We start from the raw sequence: 22,545 nt of genomic DNA, 5'->3' as shown, positions 1-22,545 counted from the left end.
AGTCTTATATACAATATGTAAAGTTTCTATTAAGTGCATTATTCCAATTTACTATTCATGACACTAACTTCTACGTTATAAACAAATACTTTCAGATCATTTGCTGTTATTTGTAACTGAACGAGCAAAGAAAAAATCTTACGTTTTGAATAACTAATAAATCCTTCCAACAATAAGCATTTTTCCTTGTGACTTGACTTTCACTGGGAATCAAACCCAGATCTCCGACTTACTTAGTAAGTCGGCATGTTTTCTTTACACCATGAAAGCGATAAGTTGAAGGAAAAAGCTAATCATTATGTACACAAAATATATTTAACGGATAAAAAATTTCCTACAAGTCTGTATTAACCATTTGACCCCCATGGCATGGCCAGTTTTATGCTAACACAATTATGTTTAGTTTTACTACATTTACACGATGCTTTGCTGAATACCAAATATCTATGCAGTCAGATTCATAGATAATTTTCCACTTTTAACATATAAGGAAAACAAGATACTACAAAGCAGGGTTAATTAAATTTGGACTTGCTCACATTTTGGCAAAATGACAATTTTCCAAAACAATCAAATTATAGAACAAGAGCCCTAAGGTGCTCAACTGTGACCAGAAGTAACTAAACTATTCTGAGAGGGTGTAGTTTAGAATAATAAATGAACTTAATGAAAAATATGTAATTTGTAGACAAATTTATAAACTTGACTTTGCTTATCATTACAGCAAATGTTTTGACAAACTTTAAACAAGATGTGTTTGTGAAACACAATGTCCCCCTATATGACGTTTGACCTTGTAGGATGACCTTGACCCTTCACCACTCAAAATGTGCAGCTCCATGAGATACACATGCATTTCAAATATAAAATTGCTAGCTTCAATATTGCAGAAGTGACATTACATGATCAATTTTGACCCATATATTTGACCTTGAAGGATGACCTTGACCTTTCACCACTAAAAATGTGCAGCTCAATGAGATACACATTTATGCCAAATATCAAGTTGCTATCTTCAATATAGAAAAAGTATTCATAAAATAAGCGATTTGGGCCACATATATTCGACCTCTGACCTTGAAGGATGACCTTGACCTTTCACCACTCAAAATGTGCAGATCCATGAGATACACATGCATGCCAAATATCAAGTTGCTATCTTCAATATTGCAAAAGTATAATAAAATGAGCGATTTTGGACACATATATTTGACATCTGACCATGAAGGATGAACTTAACCTTTCACCACTCAAATTGTGCAGCTCAATGAGATACACATGCATGCCAAATATCAAGTTGCTATCTTGAATATTGAAATACTGCAAAAGTGTACATTAAATGAGCGATTTTGACCCATATATTTGTCCTTTGACCTTGAAAGATGACCTTGACCTTTCACCACTCAAAATGTGCAGCTCCATGAGATACATATGCATGCAAAATATCAAGTTCCTATCATCAATATTGCAAAAGTTATTGCAAATGTTAAAGTTGGCGCAAACCAACCAACCAACAGACCAACCAACAGACAGGGCAAAAACAATATGTCCCCCATAAAAAAGGAACACAATTTTAAATGCAACTTCCAGTGTTTACAAGCTTTTTTTAATTTGACATTTTGACCCACTTTTTGACGTTATGTGATCCAGTTTCAAAGTCAGCTGAGATTACATTGGGCCAAATGCTCTGATCATCTTTCATGAAAAATGCACATAAAAAAGGCCAATTGTGTGTTAACAAGGTTCTACTCTAGCACATTAAGAAAAACTGTCATGTCCACTGGCAGCCATGTTAGTCTACAAACCGGAACCAGTTACAAACTCGACAACTGAGCTATCATTAGAATAAATATTCTGACCAAAATTTATGGAGATATGGCTAAAAATGTCACTTCTAGAGAATTTACAAGGTTTCATTATAGCCATATAAAGACAATTGCCTCGTGCTCTAGTGGATATGTTTTTTGAATAGACATAAAAATTTCGAAACTGGACTGAGCCATCATTTGAACAAATATTCGACCAAAATGCATGAAGATTGGAAAAAAAACAGTGACTTCACTAGTGTTCAAAAGGTTTCACTATAGCTATATAAGGAAAACTGCCCAGCCCTGTTACATACGGTCATTTATGAAGTTCCACAACTGTTGTCGTACGTTAAACAGTTTTCTAGATAGTAATTTCCCACTATTTTTTCAATCAGTGCAGCTTATGATCAACAATTAACTAGTCACTTCCACTTTAAACCTGTCCACTGTAAACACAAGGTTTACTGTTTTGACCTTTTTATACTTTTTATTTCTTATTGCTTTTGAAATATCATCTTATATATAATGTTATAATGTTCAAATGTATCTCCAATTATATTCTACAACACCGGTTCAATACATTGAGCTGTACACTATAAATGTAGGGACTAAAATATGATGATAACATTTCTCATCTCTTCTTCTTCTTGTCAATCACTCAAATGGAAACACTGGCCCCTGTGGTACACATTCTTTTTGATCAGCATGTTTTGTCTGCCAAACTGAAAAAAATAATAATCACAAATAAACATTTTAAAGAGAAGTGTAATGCCCCAACACTAATCTTTAGTTTCAAAACAATTGTAATGTCCAAACAAAATTAAACTAAAATACCAAAGTGTGCAAATTCAAATGCTTTTTACTTTGAGCTAATAGAGAGAGTTATACAGACAACAAGACATTTGCACATGGTGAATACTTGTGTTATTTGGATAAGGCATTACCATAATATAGTCTGAGCAGTAGTAGGACGCAATGCATGCCTCTCCAACCGCTCAACTATTGTGACTGCTAGATGATGATTTCAGCTGAGGAGCTAAACAAAAATGAGCAAGGGCCATAGTTCTGCAAAATTTGGGCTCATACATAATTATTCCTTTAAGATGCCAATGTCTCCAATGTTGACTAGAAATGGCGCGGCAGAGACCGACGCATATCCCCACGCCGCATGTTTGACCCAGGGGCGCCCCAGGGTTGGTAATGGGGCCATGCATAGTTGACCGTATTGTCATAAGAGAAGTTCAGTATCAATTAGAAGTGAATCGGTGTAGAAATGAAGAAATTATAGTAAAAGGCAATTTTGGGTGGGCGTGGCCTATGTGGGAGGGGCACCCCAGGGTTGGTAATGGGGCCATACATAGTTGAGATTGACCGTATTGTCATAAGAGAGGTTCAGTATTAATTTGAAGTAAATGGGTGAAGAACTTTTAAAGTTATCGAAGGATCCAGAAAAGTGTCAGACTGACAGACACAGAGCGCAAACCGTAAGTCCCTCTCCTTTTTCAAGGGTAGGAAACTAACAAGTTTTGATGATAATGTAAAAATAATGGTCAAAACAAGAAACTGATTGAAATACAAAGTTAGGTCGACCAAAGGGTGTTCTCATTATGTTATATGCACAAACAGGGATTTCAGATATTAAAGGGATCAGGACCATGGATAATTAATAAACCCTCATGTAAATTTCATGTGAATTGCCAGCATTTAATTCTTACGTTCACCTACCATTACTTACATCAAGAGTGTCTTGGTTTGGGTCAAGCTTTCGTATATTGTTTGGAGGCATAGTGTAATAGCTGTGATATTTTAGGAATAAAATGAACCTAAACACAAAACTGAAGCAAATCTGCACCTTTCTAGGTATATTTTGACCTTTGACCTTGAAGGATGACCTTGACCTTTCACCACTCAAAATGTGCAGCTCCATGAGATACACATGCATGCCAAATATGAAGTTGCTTTCTTCAATATTGCAAAAGTTATGGCAAAATATTAAAGTTGGAGCAAACAAACCAACAGACAGACCAACAGACAGGGCGAAAACAATATGTCCCCCACTATAGTTCATTCCAACGCTCACGGACACTGGAACCCCGGGGAGAGTAGGAAAGCTCCACTATATATATTTCATATATAATAGTCGAGCTAAAAACCCTATTTTACTATGATTCAAGGGCCATAACTCAGGGGTGTCTGGGTCTATTTGGCCCATTATCTAACTTGACCTAGATGTTATTGCCTTACACATTTTCATGAAGTTTGGTGAAGATCTGATGACAATTGCTAGACTATTGAACGGAAAATAATCCGGACGGATTGACAGACGGACTTACTAACTTACAGACGGACGGATGGACTAACAAACTAAAGGACGGAGCGATTTTTATATGCCCTCAAAATCGCTGGTTCGGGGGCATAAAAACGACATTGTATAAAATGTATTGTATTTCTTAAACTGTATGAACTGTTATATCATACATGCCATGCGTCCCGGATTGTCCGGGACAGTCCCGGAAATGAAGAACTTGTCCTGCTGTCCCGGAAATCTGTCAAATGTCCCTGAATTTACAAAATCCATATATACATGTACCTTATCTTAGGCTTAACTGCACCTCGAATCTGTGTATATATGCAGCGTCTCCATGACAATGCCTACCCGAATAGGCAGACTACGCTACGTGTCAAAATCGATCAATTAACAGGGGTCCTGTTATCATATTGATTGTCTCACGTTCGCTGTCAAACCGAAAAGGCGGCATTGTTTTGGTTGTTAATTGACTTATATCTACATCGAAACAAGAGTGTAACTAATGTGTGACTGTACGGATTTTAAGTTGACGATCTACCGGTACTGTTTTGTTGTATTTGTTTTATGTGATTGGTTGTATGTATTGTGAATTGATTTGAGTTGACAATCTAACGGTACTGTATTGTTGTATTTTTTATTATATAAATGTTATAAATGAATAAAGGCGTATCAACAACTACGCGTTACACACCGGTCTTAATAACAATAACGCAGTGACGTCACCATCTATGTTTAGAACGCTTACACTGAAAACACATGGCCTGTATCTAGTAAAGGAACTAGTAATGTTTAATTTGACGTTGATAGATCAAGTTTATTTCGGATAGGCTTTCGAACTTTTGCAATTAACGATGCGAAACAAAACAAAACATACCAAAAATGCATATGTCTATAAATATCGCTACATTTTATACATGTCCCGGAAAATCGGCAAAAGTCCCGGACAATTTAACACAATGTCCCGGAATTGGTCTGAAAAATTATGGCATGTATGGTTATATGTAATTTCCATTTTACATTATCATTACATCTTCTCACGCTAGATTGGAAGTCTCTGAACTGTTATATACAGACAGATCAATCCCTAGTTTATCTTCCAGGGATCAGAAGATGTCTTGAAATCATTATGAACTGTTCCATCATTTAAAATACTGTATGAAATAAATGACAAAGTTATGGCCCAGACAAACTTCAGGTTTAAAACACAATAAGTGACCCCATGACCAAGTTTCTGACCGGGCATGATCCATATTCAAACTTGACCTATACATCATCTAGATACAATTTGTGACCAAGTTTGGGTGAAGATCTGATGAAATTTCGGGACAGACTGACGGACCGACAAAGTGGTTCCTATATAGCCCCCATAACCAAAAAGATAGTATTACCAGCAGTTGGTTTCAATGGAAATTTCTTACCAGACAAGAGGTTTGATGCAAATTGTTGTGAGGGGAAACTGGAAAATATCTGAAACAAAAATAAAGTCTTATATAATTTGAAGCGCTATATTGTTAAGTCAAATTTTAATATTTGATAATCATAATACTGCTAGCTGTCTGATTACAGAGGAGTCTTCACAACATAATGCATTAACAGTTTTCCTGCAATAAGCAAACAGGACAAAATCAACAACACGAGTATTTATAATATATTCAGAGACAAAGATGATCCATCCATGTCTTTGGAAATAAACAAAGGGCATTTATTTTGGCCTCATTTTAGCCATGTTGATAAATATAATGGGTCATACTGCTTAGTGTGTTACAAGTGAAACACCATCAAAACCAGTGCTCCAGCTTGGCATGAATGGAAGGGCGCAGCACCCTGCCATTCAAAGATTCCGACCTGTCAACCTTGGACACCCTTCATGCCCTTTGATGAAAATGCCGAGTTGGGAATAGGGAGTTACAGTTGTAAGATCGTACGCGAATATCATTTGCCATTTAAAAGGAATCACGATGTTCAAACTTAACCTTTGACCTAGAAGTTGGCAAAGGGTTTGTTTTTACTTGGTCGCATTTTAGAATTTACAGAGCATATTTTGCAAATCAGTGTGTGCTTAGAAGCCTTAGCTACGGAAAGAACCGCAACTCAATTTGCTAAGAACGATCACCACTGCCTGTCTGCAACAGATGACAAATGATTCTGCTCTAGCAGTGAGTGTATATACCAGCTTGTAAGACGACATTGGCCAGACTTGTGTTTATCATTAAAGTCTGTAGGTATTTGTACCATTTTTGACCTCATCCAAAATATCATTGGGACAAATCTTCGGACAAAGTTTCATGATGATCAGACAATAAATGTGGCCTCTAGAGTGTTAACAAGGTTTTACTATATAGCCATAAAAGAACAAATGCAGAGCCCACTGGCAGCCATATTTTTTAACCAATCAGCATCATGTTTGAACTCGTCCAAGATATTATTGGGATGAATCTTCTGACCATTTTTCATGAACATCGGAAATAAAAGTGGCCTCTAAAGTTTTAACAAGACTTTACTATAGCCATATAATGAAAAAAATGCCCCGCCCCCTGGAAGTCGTGTTTTCCAAGCAAATGTACCCATTTTCAAACTCTTTCAAGATATCATTGAGACCAATCTTCTGACCAAATTTCATGAAGCTTGACAATAAATGTGGCCTCTAAAGTGTTAACAAGGTTTTACTAAAGCCCTATAAGGAAAAATGCCCCGCCCCCTGGTGGCCATGTTTTTATAGCAACCATACCCATTTTCGAACTCATTCAAGACATCATTGGGACAAATCTTCTGACCAAGTTTCATAAAGATCAGACAATAAATGTGGCCTCTAGAATGTTAACAAGGTTTTACTATAGCCATAGAAGGAAAAATGCTCTGCCCCCTGGCAGCCATGTTTTTCAACCAATCAGCATCATTTTTAAACTTGTCCAAGATATTATTGGGATGAATCTTCTGACCATGTTTCATGAAGATCCAACAATAAATGTGGCCTCTAGGGTGTTAACAAGATTTTACTATAGCCATTTATAGCCATATTAGGAAAAATGCCCCGCCCCTTGGCAGCCATGTTTTTCAAGCAAACATAACCATTTTCAAACTCATCCAAGATATCATTGAGACCAATCTTCTGACCAAATTTCACGAAGATTGGACAATGCGGCCTCTAGAGTGGTGGCCATGTTTTTAAAGCAACCAAAACCATTTTCAAACTCATCCAACCGGCGTCATTTTAAAACTTGTCAAAGATATTATTGGGTTGAATCTTAAGTAATATGCATATAATAATGGAAAAAGGGCCATTATTCTTACAAAATGCTTGATACAGTTGTCTGCTCTTCTTTATAGATTGGGGTCATGTTGGTAAATAAGTTTGCAAAATATGCAAGCAATATGTTAAGGGACGTTGAAAATATTTTAGGTGGTACGCCAACTTTAACATAGATTTATCAATAAAATGAATATTCAAAATGGTCAAGGGGCCATAATTATTACAAAAAGCTTGATAGAGTTGTCTGCTCTTGTTTATAGGTTGGGGTCATGTTTGTTAAGAAGTATGCAAAATATGAAAGAAATATGCCAAGGGACATTGAAAATATTTGGGGTAGTACGCAAACTTTTAACATTTGCATGCTCACACTAACGCCAATGCTAAGGCTAACGCAAACGCCGGGTGAGTAGAATTACTCCACTATATAGATTTCATATATAATAGTCGAGCTAAAAAGGGTCTTTCTGTAAATCTTTAAGAGAACAAATTCAAAACTCAACAGGCCTTTTTATTATTAAATATGCTTGTTTCCATATATAATTTAAGGCCCTAAAATCATTCAGGATATAACTTTGAACATTTTTTACAGAAATAAAATGATCTTAAAGTTCTCTGCAATGCAAAGTAATTTTTACACACTAGATATTTAAAAAAAAATTGTTAACTTGTCCATGCTATTCGGGCCAGCTGTGCTCTAACTGCCTATGGAAAATCTTGATTATATATATATTATATATATATACCTGTTGTGACCCTTGAGATCCTTATGAAATGTTCATAATTCACTAATAACTGTATGTAAAAAAAATAGTATTACCAGATAATCGGGTTCAAAAGTTATTTCTTTCAAGACAGGATGGTTGGTGGGAAATGTCTTCCGACGAAACTGAAAAACATCTAAAACAAAAAGAAAGTGACTTCTTGTATAATTTGAAGCACTATTCATTTTAATACAATTGTGTTTTGACAGCCATAGTTCTGCTGAGCCTAAAAATTAAAAGTAGGTCAACAAAACACAAAATGAAATCCAATGCATCACCAAATCTTCAACATATCCAATTAATAAAATTAATGTTTATATATAGACGGTTTTGATACATGGCACAACATCAGGGGTGTCAAATGTCCCAAATTTGAAATCCTTATGATAAAGTCTGGAGTCTGAGGCTGTAGGTCCCTTACAGGTAGAGCCCCCAAAGCCATAGTTCATTGTTCTTTTTATAGTCTTAGTTGCTATTTCTGGTGAGTAAAATGCAAAATATTATAAGCCAGACCACCAGTAACACTCGATGTGTAATTGTCATTTTATATAAATGTTATGAAGAACATCGATAACAAGGGCTGTTTGTAAAACATGCATGCCCCCCATATGGGCTGTCCGTTGTAGTGGCAGCCATTATGTGAATACGTTTTTTGTCACTGTGACCTTGACCATTGACCTAGTGACCTGAAAATCAATAGGGGTCATCTGCGAGTCATGATCAATGTACCTATGAAGTGTCATGATCCTAGGCAAAAGCATTCTTGAGTTATCATCCGGAATTTTTTTACTGTTTCGGGTCACCGTGACCTTGACCTTTGACCTAGTGACCTGAAAATCAATATGGGTCATCTGCATGTCATGATAAATGTACCCATGAAGTTTCATGATCCTAGGCGTAAGCGTTCTTGAGTTATCATCGGAAACCATTTAACTATTTCGGGTCACCGTGCATTTGGCTTTGACATAGTTACCTCAAAATTAATACGGGTCATCTGCGAGTCATGATCAATCTACCCATAAAGTTTCATGATCCTAGGCATATGTGTTCTTGAGTTATCATCCGGAAACCATTTTACTATTTCGGGTCACTGTGACCTTAACATTTGACCTACTGACCTCAAAATCAATAGGGGGTCATCTGCGAGTCATGATCTATCTACCTATGAAGTTTCATGATCCTAGGCCTATGCATTTTTGAGTTATCAACCGGAAACCATTTACTATTTCGGGTCACCGTGTGTAACCTCCTGTCACGCGGGGTATTTCTAATTACTTGTACTCGTAACAAGCAAGTTACAATATACTTTATTCACTGAATACAATCAATATTCATATAGCTTAAGCCTTGTTTATAGGAAGTCAGTAGTAGAAGATGACGTCCTGAAAATATACAACACAACATACATTTATTAAAACATGTGTGGTTCCTCTCAAGAGTATATGACAATACGCATACACACAAGAATCAAAGCACTATAATTAATATTAAAACAAGTTAAAACAATAAATCATCTTGCACAGATATAAATTCCTACACATACTGCATCATACAATGATACAAACATACAACATGAACAAATACATACAAATGACTAACTAAACACAATTTACTCACTGAATATGTGCTATTCAGGACCTGCTGTTCCTATATATGGCTGGTGGGGTTAGTTCTGCTAGCTGAAATATTAATTATTGCAAAGTGAAAGTGATCATTCATAACAACATATTTTTACCGATAGCCCGATAGTTTGAGTAAAGAAATAAAAGAATAGAAGAAAGAATCGGGGATGATAAACACAAATACAAAAGCAGTAATACCTCTTAATGTTATGACTTACTTATCATTTACTGATTCCTAATGAAATATATAAAACTAACTGGATTTCTATTTCTTTCTCCAAATCTGTTCTATGAAAAAGTGACAAGCGAATGACTTCCGCTTGGGACAAACCAAAACATTATTAACCGCAACCTCAATGTACAGGTTACACTATACTAAGTTTTACGCCTAGTTACATTCTCCCCCTCTCCGAAAATCAAGTCGTCCCGACTTGTAATGTACCAAATACAACAACCTCTTACTTCAAATACAACTACACTATGTTAGTGTTACTAATAACTACTTAAATACTTAAGTCAAGACTTTCAGTACTAAATAAAAATACATTTAGCAAATATCAAATATATTGGATAGTTTGCTCCGGATTGCCTCTTACCTGCAATAAAAATTAACTATGAATTAGTAAAAACAAATAGATAAACAGAATATTTATCTGCATATTAAAATACCAAACATTCCAAGAGCTGAAAATAAATAAACGGATTACTTCTCCGCCCACCTTAAATATTTGCTCCTGAAAATATACTATATACAATTAATAATAAAACTATTGTAATTCTCATACATTATTTACACATAACACAAAAACAATACAGTTATTAATGTATGAGCATTGCTCTTAACAATTCTGCATTTGAGTTTGTACTCTGTATTTGCATTTCCAGTAATTTAGTGATATTCTGTTGTTGTCCTATGTGGTAAGATTGAAACCATGCAGGTTTCTTCCTCGTTCTATTTGATCTTCTAGGAGCTTCAGTTGTACCTGGGTCTGTTACCAAATGTGTTTGGTCAACACCATCTCGATTTTCCTCCAAAGTTTCTGTTTCTTCTTCTTCCTGTTCTTCTGTATTTTCTTCTTCTTCTTCTTGCACTGCCTCTTCCTCTATTTCTGTTGATACAGAAGATGCTTGAGGCTGCATACTTGTATCTCTATTCTCACATTTCTCACCGGCCGGTGAACTGACTTTTCTTACAAACTCTGTGTCTGATTCAGAGTTACTGGATTCCTCGTATCTCTGTTCTCTTTGGTTTTCTGTACTTACCCTTTGTGTACTATTGCCTTCTTTCATGTCTATTTTCTTCCCAGTGTTTAATGGAACACTGTCTTTGACGCTTTTTCTAGGTCTCGGTACTGGCTTCATACTCTTCGTTTCTTCCTCTTTATTTCCTACCATATCTTTTTCTTCTAACAATAGGAGGTGATTTCTGTGTAGGGTCTTTTCAACACCATCTTTTTTTCTCACCACATAAACTGGTATATTCAAATTTGGTTGCTTAATGACTTGGTACACATCCTGTTCAAACTTATCTGCTATTTTATGCGGTTTTGAAAATGCAAGAATTTTTATTAGAACCTTGTCACCGACATTAATGGTGGAGGCTTTTACCTTTTTATCATAATTGTTTTTCTGTTTTTCACGAGACTTATTCAATGTTTTCAATGCAATGTCCCATGAAACTTCTAGTTTCTGTTTGAGGTCTTGGACATACTCAGTATTCATCAAATCATCATTTTCTATTTGAAACATCGAGTCTACAGGTAGTCTGGGACAACGTCCAAACATCAATTCAAAAGGAGAGTATCCTGTTGATTCGTGTCTGATAGCATTATATGCATATACTAATGATGGGACAAATTTTTTCCAATTTTCCTTTTTTTCTGGTTCTAATGTAGCTAACATGCTTATCAATGTCCTGTTGAATCGTTCAGACTGTCCATTACATTGGGGATGATATATTGTAGTTCTGACTTTAGATATTTCCATAAGGTTGCACAGTTCTTGTATAACTTCAGACTCAAAGTTAGCTCCTTGATCTGACAGTAATCTTGTAGGAACTCCATAATGAAATATAAAATTATTTAGAAGAGCTTCAGCCGTGGTTTTGGCCGTTTGGTTTTTTGTTGGAACAGCTACTGCGTATTTCGTAAAGTGATCAGTTATCACAAGAACATTTCCTATTCCACCTTTACATTCATCTACTTTCAAAAAGTCAGTACAGACTAGTTCCAATGGATATGACGACTGAATGTTCACTAGAGGTGCTTTTATATTATTGGAAGATTTTCTTCTGAGGCATCTTTGACATTGCTCTACCCATTTTGTACAATCTATGGTATAACTGGGCCAATAAAACCGGTCACGCACTAATGATATCGTTCGCTCTTTTCCTGGGTGGCCAACCTGATCATGTAAACCACGTAGTACTTCTGTTCTATAGAAGCTAGGCAAAATTAGTTGTTTAATTGGTCTTTCATTTTCAGTTATTTCTCTATAAAGGACACCTCTTATGATTTTCAAATTGTTAAAATGTCTGGACATTGTAAGATGCTGTTTATTGCTCTGAATAATTGTCTTATTTGGAAATTTCTTATCAGTAAGTGCTCTCAGCCAAACTCCTATAATAGGGTCATTCCGTTGTTGATTTCTTAACTCTCTCATTTCCACTTGAGCCATCTTTTGTCCGCTCTCATCAATCATATCTAATATGTTAAGTGAATGGCAAGGCAAAACTTCAATAAATGGTCTGGTATGTATAGTATTACATATTGCTTTGATGGTATCATGTTTAATGACTTCAGTAGAGTTGCTCTGCTCTGGGTATCTTGACATGATGTCTGCGTCAGTATTGCTCTTTCCTGGTCGATAAATGATATCGAAATCATAATCACTTAAAGCTGAAACCCACCGTTGTCCTGTTGCTTCAAGTTTGGCTGTTGTCAAAATGTGCGTCAGGGGATTATTGTCAGTATATACTTTGAAATGCTGTCCAATTAAATAATCAGAAAATTTCTCAGTTATAGCCCATTTTAAGGCCAGAAATTCTAATTTAAACGCAGAGTAGTTTTTTTCACTTTTTGATAAGCTCCTACTGGCATACGCAATTACTCTCTTTTTTCCTTCTTGTTCCTGATATAATACTGCTCCTAAACCTGAACCACAGGCATCAGTATGCAATTCAAAAGGAGAGTTGAATATAGGGAATCCTAGAATAGGTGGAGAGGTCAAAAGTTCCTTTATTTTAGTGAAAGTTCTTTCATGTAATTCATCCCAATGCCATTCTTTCTTATTTGCTATTTTTCCTTTTTTCGTAGTTGTTGGAGGAAGAAGGTCTGTTAATGGCTTGCTGATTGTACTGAATCCTTTTATAAACTTTCTATAGTACCCTGCCAAAGCAAGAAAAGATCTCAATTGATCAGCATTGTTTGGTTTGGGGTAATTTTTTACTTTGTCACATTTTTCTGGATCTGTTTCTATTCCTTCTTCACTGACATAATGGCCTAAAAATTTAACTTTTTTCTTTAAAAAATGACATTTATTTGGGGATAATTTAATGCCAGCTGCTTTTAATCGAGACAATATCAAATTTAATCGCTGAAGGTGCTCAGAATAGTTGGAACTGAAAATGATGATATCATCCAAGTAGATGATGCAGATTTTAAGGTTAAGATCTCCTATTATTTCTTCCATGATTCTTTGGTAAGTTGCAGGCGAATTCGTGCATCCGAAAGGTAATTTGTTAAATTCCCAAAATCCTAGGGGTCCAACTGTAAAGGCAGTTCTTTCTTTATGTTTTTCTTCTATCTCTATTTGATGGTAACCCGATTTCATGTCAAGAGTGGAGAAATATTTTGATCCATGTAAGCAATCCAGGACATCATCAATTCTTGGAATGGCGTACGAGTCTTTAATCGTTCTCGCATTCAATTTACGGTAATCAACACACATTCTCAAAGCTCCAGAATGTTTTCTGCAAATGACCACAGCAGATGCCCATGGGGACTTTGATCTCCTAATGACGCCACTGGCTAACAAATTTTCTAAATGTTTCCTCACTTCTTCTATCATTGATGGTGGAATACGTCTATATCTTTCTTTGAAAGGGGTTTTGTCGATTAATTCTATTCTGTGTTTCATAATATCACAACTTCCTATGTCTGTCTCTGATGTTGAGAATATGCCTTTGTGTACTTCCAGAATTTTCATAAGCTCCTCATGTTGTGATGGATTCAAGTCTTGATCAATATTAATTTGGTTGAGCACCGTTGTATCGTTATCAGTTGGCATTTTGTTCTTTTCTTCATCAATGGTAACTAGTTGTAATTCAGCTACGACAGCTCTCGGTGAAATTTTTACTGTAGATTGTGTAGTATTATTTATATTCACTACAACTTCTTGTTTCTTACCAGAGTAGTGTATAATTGCCGGTGTTATTTGTGTAAAATTGGGCAAATTAGATTGTCTAGTCTCCTGTATTAATGCACATGTGGGATAATGGCTCAATTCTCTGTCAGTTGAACATTTAAGGTTTATCGACTGGTTTGGACCTAATGAAACAGTGTGAGTTAGAGCAGACCTCACAATAGCTAATGTGTAGTTATTCTTCTTTATTGCCTTTTCTCTTAGAATCATGCATCTGAATGCTAAGTACCATGGTACATGTAATTTTGAGTTTTGGAGAAATTTCTCGCCAAATATTTCCTTACAGTCCTTAATTAATTCTGTCAAAATATTTGTTCCCAAAAGAATAGGTGTACCTTTATTATATTCAGTGTCTGGAACTATAAGAAACAAGCATTTCTGTTCAATATCTCCAGGAATACCACAAGCTTTCAAAGAAGTTTCTACGTATCCCTTGTATGGTAGCTCATTTCCGTCTGCACACTCAATTTTCAACAAGTTGTTAAGAGGTATTAACTCTATTTCTCTTAAATTTTCTAAGTAAAACTTTTCAGAACAAGTGGATACACATGAACCTGTGTCGCAAAGTGCATTGGTCATTATATTATTGATAAATACCCTGACTTCAGCTGCTTCACCAATCAATTTGGGGTCATACTTACTTGATGTGTCACTATACTGACCCGACATAGCAACACTCACTCGTTTAAAGGGCACTCGCTAGCAAAGTGTCCATACTCGTTGCAGCTGTAACACTGAATATGAGGTTTGAACATATTGCTTCCAAAAGGGCGTTTCGGTCTGTAACTGTCTGTTCCTCGACCTTGACCTCGAAATGGACGTCTTCCTTGAAACTGGTCTCTAATACCTCTGAAGTGTCTAGGTCCTCTTTGTCCTCTTACATGGTAACCTCTGTCTGAACCTCTTGTCTGTGGATTTGCTTCGGTTTCACCTGGATTCCCTCTTCTGTTCCTTGGGTACTGTTGCATAACATTAGTCTGACCTTTCTCCTTCTCTAACACTTCTATTCTAGCATTCATCTTTTCTAGCAGACTTTTAATTTCTCCTAATTCTGAGTTTTCGGGCTTCAAAGTGGTAGCTTGGCATTGTTTTGATTTACCTGTAGATTTTCTACTCTGAAATTCCTGTTCTAGTTTCCTAATCTCTGCCTTGAACATATTATAATCCGACGTAGTCTCATATTTAAATGCAGATGCAATTTTTAATTCGACGTTTAGGCCTTCATAGAAGACACTTTTCAAAAGGATTTGCTGTGTTCTTGCAAGTGCTCCTAATTCTACTGCTCTAGAGAACATTTCTTCGACTCTACTTGCATATTTTACGACAGGCTCATTTTCTCCTTGCTCACAAGCATGAAACTTTTTCAAAGTGGACTCTGGACTTTCAATATTACCAAATGAGCTTTGAAACAATTCTAGGATTTCTTCTACTTTAGCTTCTTCTCCTAGCCTCATTACCATGTCTGCTGCCTCACCTCGCAATGATCTCCTTATGCCCAGTAGCATACTTGCATGTGAATATGTTTTGTCCTTGATCAGACAATTCACCTCATACCTCCAGGCTCTATACGACACTTCTCCTTTCCCTGGTTCCCCATAAAATAAGGAAATTCGAGGAAATTTAAGTGAATCCTTTTCCTGGTACTTTTCTTCTTGTTTCATGCTTTTCTTAGTTAGCACATCTTCTAACTATTCAGGGTCATCGAGTTTCATTTTCTTCAATACTTTGAGGAGAGCAATCTCTTCTTCACTAATGCTTTGAGCCATTTTCCTTGTATACAGACACTTATTTTATGTTACAATTTACAAATGATAGTTTTAACACTGAACAAGTTCTGTATTCTAATAACTATAAAACTATTATGTACACTAGTTTACCACTACCTTATTTTAACACTAATATAAGTGGTGGGCCCACTAATCTAACTAAATTACCTTTAAAGTAACTTACATTACCTAACTTGTGTAAGAACAAGTTCAGTGTTTTCACAATAATAAAATCATATTAAAAGTATTAATAAAACACCATAAATTTTATAACAATTTTTCCTCCTTTTCCTAATCAATGTGTACCAAAATAAATCTTCCTGCGTTATTTTTTTGGTTGGGGTAAGAGACACCTGGACACGGACAATTATTGATCACAACTCGAAGCTTGTCTGGTAAATCTTTTTACCAGAAGAGCTCAAAATATACAAGTTTTCACAATAAGCATCTACCAATGTACCTTAATCCCATTCAGCAATCTGGTTCCCGAACTGTTATTCAGCAGTAATTCCCAGTACCTAATAGAAAACTGCACTGAAATAAATCTTGTTATTCAAGGAAAGAATCATGTATTATAAGTAAAGTCTTGACTTGTGACTGTTAATATCTACTTAATGCTATTATTCTTCATAAATTAGTACCATAAACACTAAAACTCTACTATCTGTACTCTTAATCACGTGAGAAGGAAGGTAGTCAGATAGAATGAACAGAATTCCTGGGCTTATACCGGTACACTTCAGATCTCAAGTGAAACGTGAACGTTAAGTTGCAGATTAATTTTCTTTATATGTATAATGCATGCTTGTTAATTACCCAGTCACCACATGTTAAAGTAGTGTTATTCAGAAATTATCTTCTTATCAGAAAAAAATAATCAAAAGGTATTAAAACAAAAAATAAAAATGTACACTTAATTTTTTTTTTATTAACACTATCACTCACCACCTATATCAACACTTAGAGGAACCACACAGCACAAGTCAGTCTATTGAGTTCATGAGTCCTTGTATGTCCTTCGTGTGTCCTTCCTTGATCCTGTTTCAGCCTCAGGTGCCGGCACTGTTATAACGACAAAGTGTGTGATCACAAGAAAAAAAAATGGTACCAAATTAAACACAACTCGAGTCGGTCTTCCTGTCCATCCTGGTGTTACGTAACCTATCTTCATCGCTGCTACTCTCTGGGGTTCTCACCCTATCCGGTATGTCAGAGCCCTCATTCGAGGGGTCCCCCGTTGGGCGCCAATTTGTAACCTCCTGTCACGCGGGGTATTTCTAATTACTTGTACTCGTAACAAGCAAGTTACAATATTCTTTATTCACTGAATACAATCAATATTCATATAGCTTAAGCCTTGTTTATAGGAAGTCAGTAGTAGAAGATGACGTCCTGAAAATATACAACACAACATACATTTATTAAAACATGTGTGGTTCCTCTCAAGAGTATATGACAATACGCATACACACAAGAATCAAAGCACTATAATTAATATTAAAACAAGTTAAAACAATAAATCATCTTGCACAGATATAAATTCCTACACATACTGCATCATACAATGATACAAACATACAACATGAACAAATACATACAAATGACTAACTAAACACAATTTACTCACTGAATATGTGCTATTCAGGACCTGCTGTTCCTATATATGGCTGGTGGGGTTAGTTCTGCTAGCTGAAATATTAATTATTGCAAAGTGAAAGTGATCATTCATAACAACATATTTTTACCGATAGCCCGATAGTTTGAGTAAAGAAATAAAAGAATAGAAGAAAGAATCGGGGATGATAAACACAAATACAAAAGCAGTAATACCTCTTAATGTTATGACTTACTTATCATTTACTGATTCCTAATGAAATATATAAAACTAACTGGATTTCTATTTCTTTCTCCAAATCTGTTCTATGAAAAAGTGACAAGCGAATGACTTCCGCTTGGGACAAACCAAAACATTATTAACCGCAACCTCAATGTACAGGTTACACTATACTAAGTTTTACGCCTAGTTACACGTAACCTTGACCTAGTGACCTCAAAATCAATAGGGGTCATCTGCAAGTCATGATCAATCTACCTATGAAGTTTCATGATCCTTGGCATATGCGTTCTTGAGTTATCATCCAGAAACCATTTTACTATTTCGGGTCACCATGACCTAGAGCTTTGACCTAGTGACCTCTAAATGAATAGGGATCATCTGCGAGTCATGATCTATCTTCCTATGAAGTTTCATGATCCTAGGCCTAAGCGTTCTTGAGTTATCATCCGGAAACCACCTGGTGGACGGACCGACAGACCGACCAACCGACATGTGCAAAGCAATATACCCCCTCTTCTTCGAAGGGGGGCATAATAAATGTTAATCCACTAACCATACAGTAAAACAACTGTCCAAAAATATATCCAGATATGTCTTTTGCAAATGAAATAATATATGCACTTAGTTTGACAGCAGAAAATGGAAATTTAATGCTACATTTTGTAGTATGTAAGATTTCTGGAAAGTAGCCAAGAGGTTAGGTCAGTTACCTTTTATGTCCGTGTCAGCGGATAACCAATCAGACAATAGTAAAACAAGGGACAAAATTGTCACAAAACCAGGTTTTCAATGTAGAAAAAAGTCTGATAGAGGGAGACAACTAAAACTGAACTGATTGTTTATAATTAACCCCCTTTGTTTCAAAATAAATATATTTTTAGTTGTGGCGACCTTGACCTTGGAGATATTGACGTAATTCTAAAGTGCAATCGTCCCACGATGGTGAACAAATATGCCAAATCATTTTTAAGTCTCACAATGAATGACATAGTTTTGGCCCGGACAAGCTCTTTTATGGCCATTTTGACCTTTGAACTCAAAGTATGACCTTGACCTTGGATATATTGACGGTATTCTTTTGAGCGACACACCGTCTAATGATGGTGAACAAATGTGCCAAATGATTTTAAATTCTCACCAAGAACCACAACGTTATGGCCCGGACAAGCTTGTTCCGTCCGCCCGCCAGCCGGCATTTGCCAATCTAATAACCCGTTTTTTTCTTTGGAAAACCTTGTTAAAAAGACCAGGAAAAATCCATACTAAGCACACATGCCCGGCATGCCAATGAAGCAATTACAATATTTGTTCACACCCCCTTAAAACAAATCATCGGATTTACACTGATCTAAAATTCAATCCTGAATGGCTCAAATCGGGATTTCCAAATAATCCGGACAATTAACACCCTTGCAACATGCATGGGTTGCTAAGTTACTAAATGTCCTACATATAACAAATTCAGAATTTGTGTACCATCCCACTCACATAAATAGCAATTGCAAGATGATGTCCATTACAAACCTGTTTGTTATCATTCTGACCTTTTTGTACTTCTATAGTTTTTCAAATTTTAATGTGATTAAAGTGCAAACACCTGATTATAGAAGGTATACCTAAGATCATATTGCTTGCCATGAGTAATAATCCAACAGATTGGCTTTGTTTGTATGCCAATAGATAGAGCTTGCACATTCTTTTTCAATATGTGGTTATGGACAACTGTAAACATTACTTCATGTATTTTAAGGTGCCTTTGCATTTTTTGGTAAATTGACAAAATAAAACAAGAGCTGTCACCATAGGATGACTTATGCCCCCTATAAATGCTTGATAGAAGTTATGAGCTTTTCCGAAACCTAAACACAGATTTCAAAACCTAAACGCGGACCCTAAGTTCAAGGTCACAGGGGTCAAAATTTGTGTGCGTATGGAAAGGCCTTGTCCATATACACATGCATACCAAATATGAATGTTATATCTCAAGGGACATAGAAGTTATGAGCATTTTTCAATATCTAAACGCAGATTTCGAAACCTAAACGCGGACCCTTACTTCAAGGTCAAGGTCACAGGGGTAAAATTTTTTGTGCGTATGGAAAGGCCTTGTTCATATACACATGCATACCAAATATGAAGGTTATATCTCAAGGGACATAGAAGTTATGAGCATTTTTCAAAACCTAAACGCAGATTTCGAAACCTAAACGCGGACCCTAAGTTCAAGGTCACAGGGGTAACAATTTTTTTGCGTATGGAAAGGCCTTGTCCATATACACATGCATACCAAATATGAAGGTTATATCTCAAGGGACATAGAAGTTATGAGCATTTTTCAAAACCTAAACGCAGATATTGAAACCTAAACACGGACCTTAAGTTCAAGGTCACAGGGGTAAAAATTTGTGTTCGTATGGAAAGTTCTTGTCCATATGCACATGCATACCAAATATGAAGGTTATATCTCAAGGGAAATAGAAGTAATAAGCATTTTTCGAAACCTAAACGCAAAGTGTGACAGAAATACGGACGGACAGTCTGATAACTATATGCCCCCTTTTCTTTGAAAGGGGGCATAAAAATTGTTTCAGACTTGCACATTTTTGTTGCAGTTATGATATTTGTGAGAAAACAGTTATACTTAACATTAACAACCTGAAAATGATAAATCGTTGCAAAGCAAAACAATTGAATAATTTGGAGTTCTGTTGTCGTTTTTTGTGACACTACGAGCTTTGCTTATAGAAACTAAAAGTATAAAATATTGTATGAGCATGGATGGCCGTCTTAGCGTTAGACTTTTACTCCAGAGGTCAGTGGTTCGAGCCCAGATGAGGATTACTTTTTCTTTTAATTTGTTCTTGTTTTTTAATTGAGCTTTTTAGATTTAATGTTTACATTTATAAATATAACGCATTTAATGACAAACTTCAATACATGCCATAATCTGTTATAAGGTCCCTTAAATACCAAGATGAGTATCAAGGAACCTGAGTGAAACATTTTATTTTATTTCGGATATATACAGGACTGCTTATTGGAAACAAAAAGTTTGCTCGATTCTTGAATGACTTACAAAAATGTTTATCAAATCAAGTAGGTTCGTTTATTCTTCGTCTGTTGTCCCATCTCGCCAACAGTCAACCAGCTCCCTCCAGGCTTGTCAGTTCCAGGCGAGTCTCTCTAGCTGCCCCCATTTTGGCCCATCTGCTTAGAATCTGCATCCAGGTCACGGCACCAGGTGTTACTGTATTTGAAATAAAGTAGGTTGGATGCCATTAAATGTGACTTTAAACACCATAATGACAGACAAAATAACAGGTTTATTTCCCTTCAATTAATAACAAGCAAATTCATTGAATTGATATCCCCCGCTAATTAGCTTCTGGACACAAAAGTGTTATATTTGACACTCAGGTAAAAAAGCATTTTTTTAGGTTCCAAGGGCCATAACTCCGTTATTAACAGATAGTGTACAATGCCATTTGGCATGCATCATCCTCTTATCTATACATATACTCATACCAAGTTTCAATGAAATCCACCAAAGCACTTCCAAGATATGGCTCCCAACACAAAAGTGCCGGATGGACGGAAAGACGGGCAGACAAGGCCAAAACAATATCCCTCCGCCTATTGCAGGGTGATAATAACATGAATGTAAATTAAAGCCAGCACATATATGAATTAACTGCCTAGATGGGTGTATTAAATATAATTTAGGGCTTTACAATACTTACTGATATGTGAGCATATATTTACTTTTAGTAAATATAAATAAATGTAACAGTAATACTTACACACTTGTGACTGTGAGTTTATACATGTAACTAAACTTCCTTTATAATTTTATAACAGTTTTTTTATTCCTGCCATAGTATAAAGAAGTCACTTGCTCAATAACACATTTAAGCATGAGCTGTTTTTTTTTAATCTGCATACATAAGAAAACATCGAAAAAAAACACAAGAGGAGCATGTATCCGAAAGTAAATTACGTCCGAAATCAGGCAAGTTAAGCATGCGCGAAATTCACCAAAACATCGATTAAATATGGTTTAAACAGAATCATATGTAAAACGTGAATGATAAATTAAACATTATCCAACAAAAGCATGCAGCTTTAACCAAAAAAACAACAGCAAAAATCAGCAATATAGCGATGTTGTTGAATAACTCGGCGAAGGCTAGCAAGAAGAGAATTTTCCAGGGGAAACAACTAAAAAGTAATGCAAACGGATTTAAATGGCTCATGCACGAAAGTTTATAATATAGCAACAACACATGATTTAGCTATAGAATTAGAATGCGAAAGATTTTTTTTAACTATTACTCGAAGATTCCTTAACTAAATAAAATATCAATAAAAGTTAAAACTTTGAGTTTGACCTACTTAGCAATCAATGGTCAAAACAACCTCGAAATAGCTTTTTCTTCATGTCAACAATACAATTGTTGAGTTAATGTTGACATAATAATAATAATGATAATACTATCCATATTCTCTACCTAGAATATTCATCATATTAAAATATCCAATAAATGTAGTATTTTCTTTTCACGCTAACAATTCAAGATGGCTTACAATCGGTTTTGCTTGGGCATGCGCATTGCAAGCCTATTTGGTTTGGTCCCGCCTTTTTCTCCATATATGGTCATTTGAGCTTGTGGACGGCCGTGGACCATCCACCTACAGCTGATTAGCCTGTGCGGACTTCACAGGCTTGTCTGTGACGACACTTTACGCACATGCATTAAACCCACTTTTCACA

General features: G+C 35.9%; 1 long non-coding RNA gene across 4 annotated transcripts; it reads right to left on the bottom strand.

Moving 5' to 3' along the window:
- Positions 1–414: 414 nt before the first annotated feature.
- On the bottom strand, positions 415–22,223 carry LOC127874734 (uncharacterized). Of its 4 annotated transcripts, XR_008047073.1 has the most exons (6): positions 20,851–22,207; positions 8,184–8,263; positions 5,535–5,583; positions 4,287–4,367; positions 2,753–2,844; positions 415–2,530 (listed from the first exon to the last, which is right to left on the bottom strand). It is a non-coding gene; the product is annotated as an uncharacterized LOC127874734 (long non-coding RNA). The 4 variants fall into 4 exon arrangements; XR_008047071.1 differs by having other exon boundaries at positions 2,753–4,367; positions 20,851–22,223; XR_008047070.1 differs by lacking the exon at positions 4,287–4,367 and having other exon boundaries at positions 20,851–22,176.
- Between the last annotated feature and the right edge of the window lie 322 nt (positions 22,224–22,545).

This window comes from Dreissena polymorpha, chromosome 3, assembly GCF_020536995.1.
Source record: "Dreissena polymorpha isolate Duluth1 chromosome 3, UMN_Dpol_1.0, whole genome shotgun sequence".
NCBI lineage: Eukaryota > Metazoa > Mollusca > Bivalvia > Myida > Dreissenidae > Dreissena > Dreissena polymorpha.
The sequence above is the reverse complement of the archived record's forward strand: the minus strand, read 5'-3'. Positions and strand labels throughout refer to the sequence as shown.